Source organism: Phalaenopsis equestris, unplaced genomic scaffold (genome assembly GCF_001263595.1).
Source record: "Phalaenopsis equestris unplaced genomic scaffold, ASM126359v1 Scaffold000380, whole genome shotgun sequence".
In the NCBI taxonomy this organism is placed as follows: Eukaryota; Viridiplantae; Streptophyta; class Magnoliopsida; order Asparagales; family Orchidaceae; genus Phalaenopsis; species Phalaenopsis equestris.
In genome coordinates, this window is record NW_018164822.1 from 59,258 (window position 1) to 67,208 (window position 7,951).

Genomic DNA, 7,951 nt, shown 5'->3' on the forward strand with positions numbered 1-7,951 from the left:
ATATAAATGATTTACATGTGCTAAATGAATTTTGTTCAAGGGAATGTCACAAGTATTGCGGTAGGTAGACTATTGTATAGATATCCTTCGCGGGTAAAGATGCCAAAGAAACTTATAGAATTCTAAACTCTTGATATTTAGGCATGATTGGACTTATTGATATCAGGTATTATGGGTTTTAACACGAAAGTCCTTTGCGAGTTTTCGTAAGGGTTTTAACACGAGTTTAGTGAAGGGTAAAGAGAAGTTTTAGAAGATAGAATGAGAGGGAAGAATATTTTGGCAGCTTTGGAAAAGGACTGGTTGCCAAAAATGTTGTTTAAGGTATATTTTAACAAATTAATTATATTTTTGGTTAAATTAGTTTATGAGCCAAGATATCTTTGAATCCGAAGTTAATTGCGGATTCCAGATTATTTGTCCGGGGCGGCAAACTCGAGGTGAGAGTGGAAATTCACTGTAAAGCGACCCTGTAAATTCAAGTAAATCAATCTTACGATAATTTAAGATGATAATTCAATTAACATAAATTGTTTACATTTTAAAGTTTAATATTATGTTTTAAAAGTAATTAAGCTCAATATATAACAAATGCGATGTGAAATAGGCGAACTCGATCAGACTAAATTCTCATAAGTACTCTTCCTCTCTTGCAGAATCAAGTTCCATTGAAATTACCACAATTATACATGATACATTTTACTTTATAATTTATTCATATTCTTATTTCTTTGAAAGCGTGTAAAATCATATCACTAAAATATATATATCTATACAGAGCCGTTAAATTCAAAATAATAAAAGTATGTACCAAAAAATCGATACAAATCACACCTGACTACTTGATTTTGGTGCTCCTTACTCATTCCTTAAAGTTAATAATGTAGAATTAGTTGCAACAAGTTTATTGAAATAATCAAAATTAAAATAAGATTTTATAGACAAAAAAAAACATGCATACTCATATGAAACTCATATATATGTCATAACAAACGTTACAACGTGCTATAATTTTATAAAACATATAAAATAAAAGACATGTAATGCAGAGAACCATGATTTCTATATAAAAATATATTTTCTTCATTCATATGCAATCATTAGGAAATGCATAAGAGTGGAGTCATTAATGTAATCATATGCATGTCACTTAAAATTGTATATGCCTCAGTTATTTTCATGCTCTGTCATGTCATGAGTTGTCACCCAGCCCGAATGCTACATTAATTTTTGTTAAATGTTATGCTCCTCCGATCATAGCAACTATCAATTGTTCTCTTGGCACCAACTGCTTTCTATATTATGTTTCTATCTGATCCCAACGGTTCTCAGAGTTTCGTCTTTATCCGAATGTTAGGAGTCGGGAATTCCATAGTTCTTTAGCATTTGTACTTGTATTCATGTAAAATTCTGCCTATAACTCTACTTGTGATATTTCTTAAATTATAATTCATGTAGCAAACATTCATCATGTGCCTTTTATATATCATATACACTAGCCATAGTAAATGAATACCTGCAATCAATTGATTTCATAGGCTTGTTTATCATATTCATAAGATAGTAAAAGTATAGGTATTATGAGTTACAGATCAAGTTTGTATTCATACAATTAATGTAGGTATTAATCCACAATATGTAAAAAATTTTAAATGCAACTGTTAAACATATAATCACATAAAAAACCTACATAGAATTATTTTTCTTAAGTTAACATGGGATTATTTCAGCTGAAACGATGGAACAGTTTCATTACTAATTGCCCCAAGCTCGTCTCGAGCTTTTTTTTTAATGTGAACAAATTGGAATTCGTAACATTTTAGGATTTCTTGAAATCTTGGCTTATCTCGTGATTTAACTCCAAACAAAACTCATTTACAAATTCTTGCCTCAAAAGACATCTCGTCATAACTAACCATTCTCTGATACTTCCTATTGTTCTTCTCTCTCCCTCCTATCCCCTTAACTCTTTTTATGAAATTCGTGGAATGGACCTACCAGAGAGCATAAATCTTGATTTGACAGTTCCATGGTTCACGCAAAGATACATGAGAGCTCACTAAGAAGGCTTGAATTTGTAGAAAATTTCAAAATGGAAGTGTGAGGAAATGAATGTTTGGAATAACATATAAATTTAGTTTCTTCTTAACAAAATCTCCCCTAAACTTTTTGCCGTGAGCTGCGACTCTCATACCATGGTCTGCCCATACTCTGGCGCCTTACTTCAGGAACCGAGCAAAGCTTCTAGTAAGGGGAAGAATTCGAGAGAGAGAAGTGGGGGCGCAGCATCTAGTGCGAGTCCATTGGATCTCATCCGTTTGAAACATACCACAATTGAGAATTGCAAAGGAATGACAGTGGCTACAGTGCCGAGAGAGAGATTAGGAAGTTACTTAGGATTAGTTAAGTGTAATTAAAATTATAACTTCTTAATTTAATATTTTCTCATACTTTTAAAATTCATGCATAGTGTCATATATCAAATTGATCAATTCGACGTCTAGAATTTTATAAAATTTATCTGACCGAATTTTGAGGGATGCGGAATTTGGGTTTTGCTTTTCAAGTGCCAAGATTTTTACCCGATTTCTCAATTTTTGTTGTATTTCTTTTTTTTCTCATGTACCTTATTTTTCAGGCTTAAATTTCCTTTTCTTCTTGATAAAAGGATAAAATTTATTTCTAAAATATTTTAAGACTCTTCAATATAAGTTAGATTTATTTGTACTTTAAGGTCTTCATTTGAAATTCTCTAGTATGAATTTGAAACTCATTTTCTCAGTATAGAGTGTGAAACACATCATGAATATCTATCATATCATTAGGTAAAACTAACTTGTAAGAAACCGGACCACTCCTTTTCATAATTTCAAAAGTGAATTTGTTTGGCCTTATAAAACTCTTTCTATCAATTCCCGCAACAGTCATTTCAAGACTTGCAATTCCTTCTGAGCCATCCTATAAGAAGACTTGAAAATTGCAGACGGCCTGACTGCACATCAATTCTAAAGTCAACTTTTTGTTCTAGTGGTAGTCTTGGCGATTCTTCAGGAAATATATCAGGAAATTTTGCAATGATTGAGATATTTTTTAATTCCTTCATATCCTTATGTAACACTTCTAATTTGACTAAAAGTATGGGTTCACCACTTCGTAAATACTTTTAAACTTTTACTGCACTAAGAATATTGTTCATTTCGATTACATAAGATATAAAAATGACTTTTTACCAAATAATTTGAGTTTCACTTACTTTTTATAGAATTCACTCATACCAAAATTATTTACTAATCAGATCAGTCTCATTATGATGTCAAAAGTCTGAATTGACATTATAATCAACTCTGCTTGTAGTTTCTTATCAGAAATGTTAACATTTATGACACATTTTTTGTTTGCATAAACACCAATTTTCGAAGACATAATAACACCTAAGACGAGTAAATTACATAATTCAATAGATAAACTAGTAGCAAACTCAACATGAATGAAAGAATGCGATGCACTTGAATCAAATATAATATTGTTAGGCTAATTATGAATCAGAAGTGCACACGTAACTACTTTAGATTTTTTAACTTCTTGAGGGGTAATTACAAAAACTATGACTTTTACTGGTTGTTCAGTTCAATGCTAATAAGTTTCACCGATGACTTGAGTTGAAGGTTTTCTCAAAAATTAAGTTTTATTGGGCTGACAGCCTCCAAAAAATTTCTTGTGCTGTTTCTGTTCTTGATTTGTCAATTTATCTCTGTCTCTTTTCTGTTTTTGCGGATAGTTCATCTGAATTTTTGCGGATAGTTCATCTGAAGATGTCTCAACTGTCCACATCTATTATAACACGTTTTTGAACCCATTAAATATTGCCCAAAATGTTTTTTTTTTCATATTTTTCAAAAAATGAAATTTCTTACTGTAGGTGCTTATGCTTACTTTCTGATTTAATTTTATTGCTCTGAAGTTCTCTTTTTCCAAAATCTTTTAACTTGCTTACCTGAGGTTGCCATCGTTAATCGAAGAAGTTTAGCTTATTTTTAATTCATCTGGCTCTTTCAACTAGCTTTGAGAAATCATTGATTTCAAACTAAACCAAAGTTAACCTCCAACCTCAACTGATCTTTGAGGCCGTATAGAAATTCATGGCATTTTTTTTCTTGGGTACTGACATAGCAGAGTGCATATCTAGAAAGAAAAGTAATTTTTGTCTTATAACGCATAGCTGATCTGGACCCCTAAATCAGATTGAAGAATTTATCTTGCAATGCTAATTTGGCTGAAGGCAGAATGAATAAATCATTGAAACTTTTGACAAAATCATCCGACTGAATCTATGGAAGAGGTTTCAGCTGAAGTTTCTCTATATGTTGTGCATGCCACCACCTCTCCGCGTTGTCTTCTAACATAAAAGTGGCTAGCAACACTTCTATTTTCCGGACAAATCATACCATCAAAATCTTTCCTATCATTGATAGACAATCTTTAATAGCTGTGGGGTCACTGACACCTATGAATGCATGCGACTTAAATGTCTAAAAGATCTTCAAGTGTCAATCAACTTCTGCCCCAATTTCAGATCTGAGCATTGTATTGTAGAATATTTTTCAATAGAAGTCATTTTGTCAACCACTTGTGATATCAACTGCATAATGCTCTGTAACTCAACGACTTTAGTTTCCTCATTTGACTTATTTTAACTATTATTTTTGTTCAAGAAATTTTCAACTTGTACTTCCTACTTCGCAATTAGACTATGAGATTGACCGAGTACTTTTTGGTTTTTTTGCAAGCATGTTCATTTGTATTGACATAATTTATTATTGAAATGCAATGTATCACATAATAATTATATCGTGTATGCATGATATCTCAAGTCATATGAGTTACCAACCCAGATCCATCAACTTATAGATCAATTCATATTTTATTTCATTCATCTTCTAAATTCAACATGCTTTTATCATTCTTTTCAAATAATAACTATGCTTTGATGCTACTTTCCATCACACATCAACTAGCCCCCTTTAAAAGTCAATTGCGGTGCAAGATGACTTTGTCAGACTAATTTCTCACCAACACTCGTTATGACTTACAAAATCAGGACCCATTCTTACCACCACTCGTTCTGACTTATAAAATCAAGATCCAATGAGTGATGAACTAGTCTATTTATGTTGTCGCAAACATACATGATATATTTTATTTCATAATTTATTCACATTCACATATATTTAAAAACATGTAAAATCATTTCACCAAAACATATATATCTATACATGATTGTTAAATCTAAAATAATAAAAATACGTATAAAAAAATCTCTACAAGCCACACCTAAATACTTGTCCCCGTGCCCCTTACGCTTTCTTAAAAGTTAATAATGTAGAGTGAGTTACGACATGCTCGACACAATAGTCAAGACTAAAATAAGATTTTATACAAAAAAAAAATCATGTTATATGAAACCCATGTACATGTTAACAACACTTGTCACAATATACTACAACTGTATAAAACATTTAAAAGAAAAGACATGTAATGCAGAGAATCATGACTATTGTATAAGACATTTTTCATTCATTCATGTGTAATCATAAGCATATTTATAAGAGTTACTAATGTAATAATATGAATTTCCTTTGTAATTTTATGTCTCAATATGTCTCAATTATTTCCATGTGTCGTCATGTCATAGGCTGTCACCCAACACTTAGGCTAAATCAAATTTTGATAAAAGATTGGGCCCCTCATAACATAAGAGTTATCAATAGTCTCTCTGGTACCAGTAGTTCCCTACATTTTCTCCCTCATCTAATCCCAATGGTTCTCTGAGTTTCTTGTCAATTTGAATGTTAGGTGTTTGGAATCTCATCGTTCCCTATCTTCTGCACTTGCAATTATTCATGTAATAGCCTACCTATAACATTACTTGTGACATTTCTTAAATCATAATTTTCGTAACAAATATTTATCATAGACATTTCATATATTATATGCAAGAATCATAATAAATAAATATCTGCAAGTAATTGATTTCATAAATATGCTCATCATATTCATAATATAGTAAAATCATAGGTATTGTAGGGACATTAAATTTATATTAATACAGTAAATTTAGATTAATACAGTCTATGTGGGTATTTATCCACTATATGTAGAAAATTCTAAGTGAAATAGTGTTAAACATATAATTATATAAAAAATTACAGAGTTATTTTTCTTAAGTTAGCACAAAATTACTTTATCTAAAATAACAAAGTTGCCTTACAACGAGTTTCCCTAAGCTCGCCTCGAGCTCGCCGCTTAGTGTAAACAACTTAGTATTCTTAAACAGTTTAGGATTTTATGAAATTGACTTATCTCGTGATTTAACCCCAAACATGGCTCATTCATAAAATTCTTATCTCAAAAGGACTTCTCGGCATAACCAACTATTTTCTTCTTCTCTCTTTATCCTATGCCATTAACACTTCTCCAAAATTCTTGAAATGGACCTACCAGAAAGCGTAGCTCTCGGTTGACCGTCAAAGCTACAATGACAGGAAACTCATCAAGAATGCTTGAGTTCGTAGAAAATATAAAAATGGAAGTGTAAGAGAAAGAATATCTAGAATATCATGAAAAATGGAGTTTCAACTTACCAAAATCTCCCTGGAACATCTCGGAACTTCTTTCTGTGAGTTGCAGCTCCCAGACCGCTGCCCGCTCAGTTCGCTCCTTGCTACAGGAACTAGGCAAGCTTCTAGCGTGAGGGAGAATTCGAGAGAGGGAAGCTGGGATGCGACATTTAACATGATTCCATTGGATCTCAACCGTTTGAACCATCTTATGATTGAGAATCACGAAGAAATGACGGTGGCTACAATGCCGAGGGAGAGATTATGGATTCAATTAGAGTTAATAAAGGTTAATTAAACTTATAATTTTATAATTTATCTTTTTATAGGTTTAAAATTTATGTATAGTGCTATCTTTCAATTTGATCGATTCGACGTGTAGAATTCTATATAATTGTTTTGATCAAATTTTGAGGGATGCGAAATTTGGGATACATTTTCTGATTATCAAAATTTTTTACTTGAACTAAATGAAAATATGACACTAAATAGGACGCAATGGAGAAAAAGGATTCATGTAGCCGACCCCACGTAGTGGGATTAAGGCTTTGTTGTTGTTGTTGTTGTTGTTGATTTCTCAAAATTGGTTTTATAGGCAAAGGAATTTGGATCTGGGAAGCAGTCAGGATGGGCTGGGGATTTTGTGTTGGGCTGTGAGAGTGAGGAAGGAAGTAGAAGGAATGATGCAGGTGAGTGGGAATAAGGAATTAGATTTGGAAATTTTTTAATTATTTATATTTTATTATTTTAAATTGTTGTTCGCTCCCATTGGATGGAGAGGGAGGTACAGGTATGGGTAAGGAAATGATTTAGGCGATGGCTTAATTGGAGAAGGGATTGGTTTTTTTTAAAGATTTATTTCTAAATTTTATAATTTGTGCTTATTTACACGTCGTTGACTAATGTACAAAAATATGATAATATGAGTGTCATTCCAAAGCAAACTCAATATACCGGACTCGCTTGCGCAATTTGTTTTACACTCGAGGTCATTTGAGCAAATTTCGGTAATAGTCGAGACAATTCAAGTCCAAATTACGCTCGTCTCACCGATAGCCTTTCTATTTCGTCATTGCTTGCTTGTTTCGATTATGGAAGACCCCTTCTTAGGCAATTTCAACCCTCCGGATATGCTCATGACATTGCAGTGAATTCAATTAGTGAATTATCCTATTTATCATCACCATTCACTATACGCCCAATCGATTTTGACTTGTGGGATATATTTAAGGGTGAACACGATAAAATTGATTAGTTTGTCATTGTTTCTTCTTTTAGTTCTACTCTACGTACGAGTTCGTTAAATTCAGATTTTTCCGGAGTCTCTAGAGTCC

The 7,951-nt window shown here is 32.3% G+C and overlaps 1 protein-coding gene across 3 annotated transcripts in view; it reads left to right on the forward strand.

Moving 5' to 3' along the window:
- Positions 1-7,951, forward strand: part of LOC110026574 (ribulose-1,5 bisphosphate carboxylase/oxygenase large subunit N-methyltransferase, chloroplastic) — a 61,602-nt gene that overhangs the window by 31,359 nt on the left and 22,292 nt on the right. The window lies entirely within an intron of this gene.